Below are 13,545 nucleotides of genomic sequence, written 5' to 3' on the forward strand. Positions count from 1 at the left end.
ACCCCTCTGGCGGGTGTCAACCGGGCGCGGTCCGCACCCCCTGAACCCCTGTATCAACACCACTGGTCTGCAGTGTGAGATCTAAGGCATTGCAAACTCTGACTTCTAATCTCATTTGGAGTGAAATTTGGTAATGTCACTACTGTGCTGCTAACTGGTCTCCTTACTGGTGGGTTCCCGAGATGAGGAAGCAAAGCCCTGCCTCTACCAAGATGGCTACCTCCACATAGAGACACAGTGTAAAACAAGACATGGTAAGTCAGTAAGTCAGTAAGTCTGGGGGAAAGATCTGCTGCAGGGAGACCAAAGGCAATACTGGAAACTAGTCCTTTTCCCTCTGCCTGCCTTTTCTTGAACAACGGCTTCCAGACTATGGCTTGCATAGCATAGTTTTGATCTGCAGATAAATGAAACAATTAGATACAAAAGTAACACAGTTACTCTGTATCACTCTATCTTATGTCTAAAAAATGTTTATAAACACTGTTACTTTGTATCATTCAGCTACTGTCTGATCATTGTTTATAAACAATGTTACTTTGTATCTCCCTATCTCCCGGCTGATCAATGTTTATAAACAATGTTAATTTGTATCTCTTTATTCACTTCAGCTCCGGAAAGGCAATTTTTTGCTATTTTAACTCGCAATTGCACATTCATGAAGCGCTGTACCCAAACTAAATTTATATCTTTTTTTTTCACACAAATAGAGCTTTCTTTTGGTGATAAATGATCACCTCTGGGTTTTTAATTTTTTGCAATATAAATTAAAAATTACTGACATTTTTGAAAAAAACTGAATATTTTTTCATTTCTGCTACAAAACATATCCAATAAAAAAAATATATATATAAAAAAATGAATTTCTTAATGAATTTAGGCCAAAATGTATTTTGCTATGTCTTTGGTAAAAATAAAAAATAAATAAAATAAAAATCCCAATAAGCGTATATTGATTGGTTTGAGTGAAAATGATAGCATCTACAAACTATGGGATATATACTGGAATTTTTATTTATTTATCTTTTTTTATACTAGTAATGGCAGCGATCAGCAATTTATAGTCTGACACTTAGGCCCCTTTCACACTTGTGCGACTTAAAAGTCGCAAGATTTTACCGCGCTTTTTGCCGTGACTTTGTTGCCGCGACTTTGATGCGATTTTGACTGGGCTTGAAGCAATGCCTATGTCTTTGGACCTCAAAACACATCAAAATTGGGCCAAAGTAGTGCAGGGACTACTTTGAAGTTGGTGCGACTTCAAGTCGCACAGATATGAATGATACTCACTGGAAATAATGGAGAACGACTTGTCATGCGATTTTGCAGTCCCAAATCGCAGGACAAGTCGCACAAGTGTGAAAGGGGCCTAACTGACACTTTTGACACTTTGTGGGAACCAGTAACACTAATACAGTGATCAGTGCTAAAATATGCTTTGTAGAGAAAAAAAAAAATCATCCCTTCTCCCCTATCAGAACGGAGCTGTGCCTTGTTTACAAAGGCAGAGCTCCGTTCTGTGTGTTTTCCCAATGATCGGTGGGTGCCGGCGGACATCCGTTGGACGGCACCCACTGATCGGCTTCTGCTGTGACTAATCAAAGCAGAAGCAGCACGGTGGCGGCCCGCGTTCCATACCTGGAAATGCTAGATCATGTACTAAGTACGTGATCTGGCACAGAAGAGCCTGCTTTGGTGCTGTACATCCTCGTACTGCGGTTGGCAAGCGGCTGTCTCCCATCTAAACAATGTTTATAAACACTGTGTCCTCTGCCAGCCTTTTCATGGGCACAGCTTCCAGTTCAGTTCCTTTTTCAAGGAAACCTCTAATGAGAGAAATAGGGAGGCCATCACTGTGATCTCTTGAAAAGCGCCTGGCTGTCTCTGACCTGAAGGGTAGATCTAGATGTGTGTCTATCTCCCAACTGACAGGTGGTGAGGAAGAAAAGTGACGCCTCCTTACTGCCTGTTTTAACTCCATTTTTGCTGACAAATGCACTGCATCTCCTGTAGCATGTATTTCAGTTGGAGTGCCCCTTTAATCACTTGCCAACCGCCCCACGCAGATTTACTGCGGCAGGGCGGCTCGGCTGCGCATAATCACGCAGATGTACATGATTAGGTGCACGTGGCGCGCACCACCGCGCTCTCACTGCGATTAGACACAGCGGGAGGCAGACTGCAGGAGGAGCGAGTGCAATCGCCCCCGGCCTCCCGCGATATTTGGCAATACTGACAGGAGAGCTGCCTGGAATGTAAACCATGTAAGACGGCTCTCCTGTCAGAGAGGCAGGGAAAGTTCGTATGAATAACCAATCTCTCTGTGCCTCTGTTCATTCCATCCTCCCACACAGTTAGAAAGCACATCTAGGGAACACATTTAAACCCTTGATCACCCCAAGTGTTAACCCTTTCCCTGCCAGTGTCATTTATACAGTAACAGTGCATATTATTTAGCACTGATCACTGTATTGCTGTCACTGGTCCCCAAAAAGTGCCAGTTTGTGTCAGATTTTCTTATAGATTTTTTTGACTGGGTGACTAAAATAATAGACAGTGGAGGTGCAGTAGACATTGCATATTTAGATTTTAGTAAGGCTTTTGACACTGTCCCACATAGAAGACATCAATAAACTGCAGTCATTGAGCATGGACTCCCATATTGTTGAGTGGATTAGGCAGTGGCTGAGTGACAGACAACAGAGGGTTGTAGTCAATGGAGAACATTCAGAACAAGGTCATGTTACCAGTGGGGTACCTCAGGGATCTGTACTGGGACCAATTTTGTTTAATATCTTCATAAGTGATATTGCAAAAGGCCTCGATGGTAAGGTTTGTCTTTTTGCTGATGACACAAAGATATGTAACAGGGTTGATGTTCCTGGAGGGAAACGCCAAATGGAAAAGGATTTAGGAAAACTAGAAGAATGGTCAGAACTCTGGCAACTGAAATTTAATGTGGATAAGTGCAAGATAATGCACCTGGGGCGTAAAAACCCAAGGGCAGAATATAGAATATTTGACACAGTCCTGACCTCAGTATCTGAGGAAAGGGATTTAGGAGTAATTATTTCAGAAGACTTAAAGGTGGGAAGACAATGTAATAGAGCAGCACGAAATGCTAGCAGAATGCTTGGATGTATAGGGAGAGGTATAAGCAGTAGAAAGAGAGAAGTGCTTATGCCGCTGTACAGAACACTGGTGAGACCTCACTTGGAGTATTGTGCGCAGTACTGGAGGCCATATCTCCAGAAGGATATAGATACTCTAGAGAGAGTCCAGAGAAGAGCTACTAAACTAGTACATGGATTGCAGGAAAAAACTTACCAGGAAACGATAAAGGACCTTAACATGTATAACTTGGAAGAAAGAAGAGACAGAGGGGATATGATAGAAACTTTTAAATACATAAAGGGAATCAACTCGGTAAAGGAGGAGAGCATATTTAAAAGAAGAAAAACTACCACAAGAGGACACAGTTTTAAATTAGAGGGGCAAAGGTTTAAAAGTAATATGAGGAAGTATTACTTTACTGAGAGAGTAGTGGATGCATGGAATAACCTTCCTGCAGAAGTGGTAGCTGCAAATACAGTGAAGGAGTTTAAGCATGCATGGGATAGGCATAAGGCTATCCTTCATATAAGATAGGGCCAGGGACTATTCATAGGATTCAGATATATTGGGCAGACTAGATGGGCCAAATGGTTTTTATCTGCCGACACATTCTATGTATCTATGTTTCTATGATTTGTCCGCCACAATGTTGCAGTCCCGCTAAAAATCGCTAATCGCCGCCATTACTAATAAAAAAAATTAAAAATCCAAAAATCTATCCCGTAGTTTGTAAACGATATAACTTTTGCGCAAACCAATTGTTACACGCTTTTTGGGATTTTTTTTTTTACTAAAAATATGTAGTAGAATACAAATTGGCCTAAACTGATTAGAAAATTAGATTTTTAAAAAAAAAAATTTGGGAATGTTTTATAGCAGGAAGTAGAAAATATTGGTGTTTTTTCAGAAAACGAAAAACCGCAGAGGTGATCAAATACAACCAAAAGAAAGCTCTATTTGTGGGGGAAAAAAAGGACATCAATTTTATTTGGGTACATTGTCGCACGACCGTGCAATTGTCAGTTAAAGCAACGCAGTGCCGAATCGCAAATAAAATGGCCTGGTCATTAAAGTGGGGTACACACTATACGAAAATCGGGTGAACAATTGTCCGATTTTCCTCGTTGTTTCACAGCAAATCGGTACCGATGAAATTCGTAAGAAAATTAGTATGAAAATTCTCGTACGACAAAGACTTTTTTTTGTTGTTTATTGTTTCTGTTCAGTGATCATGCACAGTCTTTCTATTCTAATTTTTCTTGTACAAAAAGCGTACGAAAACGGGACACATTAAACGAAAATCGTTGTTTTTTCCCCAAACGAGAACAATTTTGGAGTTTGTCCCTTCGAGAATTCTCATACGAAAATTCTGATTCGTCTGTAGAAAGTTCTGCACACACTAGTAGAAAATCGTACGAAAATTCTTCCGATTTTCTTATAGTGTGTATGAGCCTTAAGGGCATAGGTGTGCACACAGGATGTGCCAGGTGTGCCTGGGCACACCCTATTACCCTGTGCAGTGCTGATTTCACCTGCTTCCTGGCACCCTGTTTCCCCCCTGCAGTGCTGCCAGTTTCCCTCCTCTCCCACCGGCTGCTGTGGGGGATATTTCAGGATGGAGAGCAGGGGAAGGGTCTGGTATATATGTCATTTACCGGCCCCTTTTTTTCCTGAATGAAAACAGTGAGTGATCTGTACTGGTCGCTCCTGTGTTCATTCTTAACCACTTTAGCCCCGGAGGATTTGGCTGTTCAATGACCAGGCCCTATTTTGTGATTTGGCACTGCGTTACTTTAACGAACAATTGCGCGGTCGTGTGAAGCTGTACCCGAATAAAATTGACGTCCTTTTTTCCCCACAAATAGAGCTTTCTTTTGTTGGTATTTGATCACCTCTGCGATTTTTATTTTTTCGCTATAAACAAAAAAAGAGCGACAATTCTGAAAATAAAACAATATTTTTCACATTCTGCTATATAAGATTCCCAAAAAAAAAAAATGTAAATATCATAATTTTTTACATTTTAGGCCAATTTGTTTTCTGCTACATATTTTTGGTAAAAAAATCGTAATAAGTGTATTTTGATTGGTTTGCGCAAAAGTTATTGCGTCTACTAACTGCGGGAAAGATTTATGTCATTTTTATTGTTTTTTTTTTTTTTTTACTAGTAATGGCGGCAATCTGCGATTTTTTGCTGGACTGCGACATTGCGGCAGACAGATCGGACCCCTAACTGACATTTTTGACACTTTTGGGGGGACCAGTGACATTACTTCAGTGCTAAAAATATGCACTGTTACTGTAATAATGCCATTGGCAGGAAAGGGGTTAACCCTATGGGTGATCAAGGGGTTAAATGTAAGCCTAGGGGAGTGATTCTAACTGTGGGGGGCGGGGCTTGCGAGATCATCACAGAGACATGCAATCCTATATAGCAGGATCACATAGCTTTTGTGATCACTTCAGGGAGAAGGACGGACAACTGTGTTTACATCTGCCGCCCATCCTTCTCTGTCAGCAGGGGGAGATCGCCAGTGGCCGGCAGCCACCGGAGACGCCTGTCACACATACTGGATCCCCAGCTAACGAGCGGGGGCAGGAGCGCGCCGCCGGTGGCTCGCGCTCACGCTCGCGCTCGCCCCCTAGAGTCTCCTGAGCGAGCGATGTATTACTACGTCACTTTGCCCAGGAACGGCTGCCTGCCGCAGTAAATCTGCGGTGGGCGGTCGTCAAGTGGTTAAGTGAGACATCAGGGGCTCCTAAAAAAATTATAAAACACAATATTGTAAAAAATAATTTAGAAACCAAAATTGTACACAAAATAATAAAAATAAAAACGACTGACACCAATCTCTGCTCTACTGATATACACACGTGTGTGTTTGTGCTCTTGGGTGCACACCCTAATGCAATAGGCTGCGCACGCCAATGCTTAAGGGGGTAAAACCTTCCGGGGTTGAAGTGGTTAATGATTCCCAGACAGCGTCGCCCTGTATCCATGTGCTTGGCTCCGGCTGATTGAGGAATATCTGTTAAGCTGATAATTGTTTTGTTAGCGATGATAATTGGTGGACATTCTTCCAGCACTGGGATGTGGTCCTACCTGTTCCACGTCCTGGGGACTCATCCTCCGGCCAATGCGAGGACTGAGCATTCCTCTTGGCATCCGCAGTCCAGATCAGATTTGTAGCCATTATATACAATTACATCTCTGAAAAATGTTATTAGTCAAAACATGATTGGGCTCAATATCTCCAATTAGCACATGTGTAATCCCGCCTGCGGTGTATGGCGGAGACCTAAGCCGAGGCGATGTGAGTCACCGGCTAGCAGATAAAGTTATTATAATGAGTCCAGTAATGTGCAGTACGGGTGAGATATGCTGAGCTATGCTAATCTATAGGAATGTATACTGTAATTACAGTGACCAGTTGCTGGTGAGCCGTGATGACTTCACCCCAGTTCTATGTAGAGGAAGAAATTGCTTATCACAGCTAAATGCCACGAAAACCTTGAAAGAGGCGGCTGAAATATTTCACCGTCTGAAGTCTATAGCTAAAATCCATCCTGATTTACAAAAATGCCATTAACCACTTCTGGACCAGAAGACTTTCCCCCTTAACCTCCCTGGCGTGTGGCTCAGGGTTAACTTTCAGTACTAAAAGCGGTAACCCACAGCCGCACTCAGGATTACCCCAGAATGCTACTCACCTTCCCTGCGATCCCCTGCCATCCTCCCCCTCTCTCCCTGCTCTGTGCTCAGCTGATGCCGGCACTTGCCTTCCGGTTCCCTTCCCTCTGATCCCCCGCCGTCCTCCCCACCGTCCTCCCTGCCGTCCTCCCCCGCCGTCCTCACTCTCTCCCCGCTCTGTGCATGGCCGATGCCGGCACTTGCCTTCCGGTTTTATTCCTTGCGATCCCCCGCCATCCTCCCCCTCTCTCCCCGCTCTGTGCACAGCCAATGCTGGCACTTGCCTTCCGGTTCCCTTCCCTGCGATCCCCCACCGTCCTCCCCCGCCGTCATCCCCCGCCATCCTCACTCTCTCCCCGCTCTGTGCACGGCCGATGCCGGCACTTGCCTTCCGGTTTCCTTCCTTGCGATCCCCCGCCGTCCTCCCCCTCTCTCCCCGCTCTGTGCACGGCCAATGCTGGCACTTGCCTTCCGGTTCCCTTCCCTGCGATCCCCCGCCATCCTCCCCCGCCGTCATCCCTGCTGTCCTCCCCCCGTCGTCCTCACACTCTCTCCCCGCTCTGTGCACAACCGATGCTGGCACTTGCCTTCCGGTTCCCTTCCCTGCGATCCCCCACCGTCCTCCCCACCGTCCTCCCCCGCAGTCATCCCTGCCATCCTCCCCCACCATCCTCACACTCTCTCCTCGCTGTGTGTTCGGCCGATGCCGGCACTTGCCTTCCGGTTCCCTTCCCTGCGAGCGTTGCAACGCAGGGGGGTGGAGCCGGCCGCAAATTCAAAAGTGTACATGCACTAAATGACATTATACAAAACTGTGATCCTAACGGATTACACTGTATCATGCCATTTCACCGCAGGATTTCACCTGGTGACTTTTTCAGTGCCCTGCCTGTGCTTTTCCAGTGTGCGTTTTTTTTTTGCGCAAAAACGCTTTAAGACAAACTGGAAAACAGCAACAGTGAAACGGAGTTACTTGAAGAACTGAGCGATAGCGATTCGAGGGAAAAATCATCATCAGGTACGGAAAGTGACGACAGCGACGATTCTGATCTCTCTTTCTGGCACATAGCTTGTGGAATTTGGGAAGTATATCAAATGATTCTTCAGAATTTCCAATGATACCAATACCGATTTTTTTTTTTTTTTATTAAAAGGTACTCTTGTGGAGGGATCTCGGGGTCTAAAAGACCCCACACCCCTCCTCTGCACTTAAAAGCATTCAAAACGCCAAGTCTGGCTGTTTTGAATGGTCCTATTTTTTTTTTATTTGGTGCGGAGTACCCGGAAGTGATGTCATGACAATGACATCACTTCCAGGTTTTTTTACATGGAGACCCGATCAGAGCCGAATGCGACTTTGATTGGGTCTTCTCTTCTGCGGCCGTGCAGGTAGGATGCCCGGGTCTCCTGGTGGGACGGGAGACCGGGGCGAGCCGCAGAAGGCGGCGGGAGAGGGGGATGTCCCCTCCCGCTCCTTGTAATGACAGCCGAGTGGCTTCTCAGCAGCATCGGCTGTCATTACAAGACAGCCGACCATCGGCTATGGACGCCGGTACCGGAGTGATGCCTCTAGCTGCAGGCATCACTCCGGTACAAGCACTTTCCTGAAATATCAGCAATATCGGTAACCTCAGGGGCCGATTTCGATATATTGGGGAAAGTGCATATCGGCCCTCGAGATATCAGCATTGCCGATAATCGGTCGATCCTAATATATATATCCCATACTTTGTAGACGCGATAACTTTTGCGCAAACCAAACAATATACGCTTATTGGGATTTTTTTTTTTTTACCAAAAATATGTAGCAGAATACAAGTTGGCCTAAATTTATTAAGAAATTTGACTTTTGATATTTTTTTGTTGGATGTGTTTTATACTGTTATCTTCTTCAATAACTCACCACCGGACTGGTCCACCAAACACCCGCTGTCTGTCCTCAGTCCTCCTGTCACTCCTGTGTCTACCGTACCCACCGCGCTAGAAGATCCAGCCTGCCCTGTGTGAGATAGAGTGCACTGATGTCTGACGTCATTGCGCACACCATGATCACGTGAGGGATGTTCCCCAAAGGAGACACTCCACCTCCTCATACTCATCAGTGTGCACTACGGCAGCAGTATGAGATGGGGAAATGCCACCCGTAACGTACCGCAAAATGATGACACAAAAAACTGCTGGGAAAAAAAATCTTGGGAGTCAATTTGCTGCCCCTCTCCAAGTGCTGCAACACTGTACCCAAATTAAATTGTTATCATTATTTAATCACTACTGGTGTTTTTATTTTTTGCTGAACAAACAAAAAAAGACCAAAAATTGTGAAAAAAAAACTGTTTTTATAGTTTATTATAAAATTTTGCAAACAGGTAATTTTTCTCCTTCATTGATGTGCGCCGATGAGGCAGTACTGATGGGCACAGATAGGCTTCACTTAGTGGCACTGATAGGCTGCACTGTTGGGCACTGATAGGCTGCACTGGTGGGCACTGATAGGCGACACTGATGGGCACTGATAAGGTGGCACTGATAGTTGGCACTAATGAGTGGCACCAATGGGCGGCACTGAAGGGCACTGGTAGGTGGCGCTGAAGGGTACTAATAGGCGGCAATTAATGGACACTCATGGGCACTAATAGGTGACACTTAGCATGGGGCACTGATAGGTGGCACTGGTGAGCACTGATAGGTGGCGCTGGTGGACACTGGTAGGTGGCACTAGTGGGCACTGGCAGATGGCACTGGTGGGCACTGGTAGGTGGCACTGGTGGATACTGGTAGGTGGCATTGGTGAGCACTGGTGTGACACTGGTGGGCACTGGTAGGTGGAACTGGTGGGCACAGATGCCCTTCTCCTCTTTGGGACCGATATCCCTCTGACAGCAGCCGGCGATTGTTTTTTTTCTTCTCCTCACACTGACAGTATGAGGAGAAAAAAACAGCTGATCGCCAGCTGCTGTTTACTTCAAATAATCAGCTGTCATTGGCTGACAGCTGATCACGTGGTAAGGGGGCGGGACCCTCATGGACTCGCTGATCACCGAGCGAGTCGGGCCGCTGCGCAGGCTGCTCGTGCACGGGAGGATGTCATTGTACGCCCTCCCGGCAATTTACAGTAGATCCACGCTGTAGCTGTCTTTCAGTTATAGTGCAGGCACAAGGTAGTTAAGAAATACAAGTCTCCTGCTGCAGTGTCAGATGGAACTTGTAGTTTCTTCAATCACCAATCTCTCTGAATGAATGATGTGGAGGTGGAGCCCCACACTGCCATACAAAATTAAAAAGCGACAGGACCCAGCACAGAGAAGAACCCTGACATGCGGTCCTGGACAGGGAGCCATTTTGGAGGTAGGACAGGCTCCTTGGCACCATGCTGCATGTTACACCCTAAATTTGAGTGTAACCCAGTCCTAGTACAGAGTAGGCTGCTAGGTAAATTTAGTTTAGCTCCTCTGGAATCGGTGGCGCAGGAGTTGATTACTTAGGGCTGCTCAGGGTTTCACAGGCTGCTATTCGGTTACTCCACCCTGTCTTCCAGAGGCTTCTAGAAGTATAGCGCGAGGGAAAGTAGAACAGGTAGCCTGAATATTTATGGAACTCCAGCTAAATCTCAAACTCAAATAACAACTTGTTACAACCAAGGTATGGAGAATACCATCTCTAAATTCACAACACATCAAACCTTGAAGTAGATGGGCTAAAGCAGCAGAAGACCACACTGGGTGCCACTCCTGTCAGCTAAGAACAGGAAACTGAGGCTACAATTCACACAGGTTCACTAAAATTGGACTATACAAGATTGGAAAAATGTTGCCTGGTCTGATGAGTCTCAAATTCAGCTGTGACATTCAGATGGTAGGGTCAGCATTTCACATAAACAACATGTAAGCATGGATCCATCGTGCCTTGTATCAATGGTTCAGGTTGGTGGTGTTGTAATGGTTTTGGAGATATTTTCTTGGCACACTTTGGGCCCCTTAGTACAAATTGGGCATCATTTAAACTATGATGTATTGCTGACCATGTCCATCCCTTTATGACTAGTGTCCCCATCTTCTGATGGCTCCTTCCAGCAGGATAATGCACCATGTCACAAAGCTCCAATCATCTCACCACTGGTTTCTTCACCATGACAATGAGGTCACAGTACTGTCATGTTTCCAACACCTTGTTGTATCTATGCCACGAAGAATTTACACAGTTCTGAAGGCAAAAGGGGGTTCAACCCGGTTCTAGCAAGGGGTATCTAATAAAGTGTATATAAAATATACTGTATATATACATTGACATGAAGACAAAATCAAATACTTAGGAGAGTACAGAAGTTTCAGAATAAAGTTTTGAGTTACAGTGTAGGAATTTTGAGGACAACTCCCAGGAAGAAAATATACTTATTAAAAAATTCTTACTTCATTAATCTGGATTATCTTAATAGGTCCCTAAGGAGGTTCATTTATTTAAAGCCACTTAAATCTAGAACAGGGAACCTGTATCTTTGAAAAAGCAAGGTGATTCCTTTTGTGTGTGCCTTACATGCCTTCCTATTGTAGATGATTTTCAGCAAATGCACCACCTTAGAGGATAGAGAAGATAATCCTCTTTAATTAAGTAAGAATTTTACAAGTACAGTAAAATGAAAATGGATGAATATCTGACAGGGGTTCTACCCCGCCCTCTGTGTTTTTGAGATAACCGTGTGGCTATAAATGCTAGGCATTTTCCTGACACTCTATAGAACTAAAGAAGCAGCTTGTAATAGTTACAAAACACCTTCAGCATTACAAAGCAAGTCCAGTTGACTAACTAATACAAGGGATAGTGTTTGAGTTTGTGGCTAAACCGGGTTTTCCACAAACTCTGGCAGTTCACACAGCGGGCGAGCTAAATGGCCTGTTTGGCCACCCTTCGATCCCAACCCCCAGCTGCTGAAAAGTAATTTATTCAGTGGTAGTATTACTACCACCACTTAACGTGATGGCTTCCCGCTCAGGGCTCATCGGTCCTAGCAACCAATGACATATCCCCCAACCCCATTCAGCTGTCATCCAGGGAATCTCTTGGCTGGCAGCTGAATGGGACCAGGGATTGATGCGTCATTGGTTGCTCAATCATTGGCAGCTACCAACGGAATGTAAGGGGCCAGGGATGCTGGGATACCAATCCGTCTGATCCTTGGACCACAGGCATACCTGATTAGGATCCTTCTCCAATAGCATGCAGCAACAGCCCTGAAGAAGATGGAGTCTCTGTTCCCGGGAAACGCGTTGGCTTGATTTTATTTGTTGCTACCCTAAATAAAATTATTTTCAAACTCACAGCTACTGGATATCGGGCGCTTCTTTACATCCACTTTCCTAGATCACATGTGGAATCGACTGTAAGGCCGTACCCTGAGGTAGCCCAGGCACCGATAGAGCCCACCACCATCTCCTTGCACATCTTCACCTACTTACAAAGGAAGGATCGAGTCAGTCCAGCGTGATCTCCACCCCCAAAGAGCAATTGACCAAATATAGTCATGCCCATATTTAGTCATTGCCATCCTCCAGCATTCCCACCCCTTTGTTTACATTCAGTGGTCAGCCAGGGATTGTACCAGCTGGCAGCTAAATGGGATGGGGAGGCATCATTGATTGATCGACCATTGGAGGCCACCAGTGGCAGAGAATTCTATGTAAACAAAAAGACTGGGAATGCTGGCCGGCATCATTGATAAATTTGGCCCTACCCTTTGCTTACATTCAGCTATCAGCTGGGGAATCTCCCAAGAGACAGCTGAATGGGACCAAGGATGGACGTATCATTGGTTGCTCCATCATTGGCAGCTACCAATGGCCAAGAGCTGAATGTAAGGGGCCAGGGATGTTGGCTGATATCATTGACCAAATATGGCCATGCCCATATTTAGTCATTGCCATCATCCAGCATTCCCACCTCTTTGTTTACATTATGCGGTCAGCCAGGGATTGTTCCAGTTGGTGGATGAATAGAATGGTGATGCATCATTGGTTGATTGACCATTGGAGGCCACCAGTGGCAGAGAACTGTATGTAAACAAAAGGACAGGGGATGCTGGCTGGCATCATTGACCAAATATGGCCCTACCCTTTGTTCATATTCAGCTATCAGCTGGGGAATCTCCCAAGAGATAGCTGAATGAGACGAGGGAAGGATGTGTAGCATCCTCCTAGGTAGGTGCTAGGTAAAACATATCTGTGACCCTGTTCTGCTTATCGGGAGGGTCTGATCTGTTAATTTAGCCTGTCACATGTGTCCAAGTGTGATTCACTGGGCCTAAGGGAGTGTCCCCACTGCAGCCAATGAGGGAGCTCATTGGTCAGTGAAGGAAACCTAGCCAGTGGCACACTCTGTTTTATGTCAGTTCCAGTGGGAGGGCATTCCTGCAATACATCCTGGGATTGTACATAAATAGGAGGGGAGCATGTGACAGGGTGTCTTTGGGCGGGAAGCCAGGTTCCAGGAGGAGGGTGACGGCTGTCTCTCCTCCTGTTGCTGAGGAAGGTGGTCCAGGCAGTCGGCCTAGGGACCGGGGGTTGAGCTGTGCTGCAGAAGGATCCAGTGTGCTGACCAAGTGGAGCTGCTGGGCAGAATACTCATGGAAAAACAGTATCGTGAGTACTCAAGCATCTGCCCAGGGGTCTGCCGAAGAGAGGGGACCACCCCAGTGGGGTCAAGGGGATCCAGAAGTCAGCGAACCCAGAGTGATACAGTAAAGGGAGTGC

Source organism: Pelophylax lessonae (genome assembly GCF_965119305.1).
Source record: "Pelophylax lessonae genome assembly, chromosome: 7".
Classification (NCBI taxonomy): domain Eukaryota; kingdom Metazoa; phylum Chordata; class Amphibia; order Anura; family Ranidae; genus Pelophylax; species Pelophylax lessonae.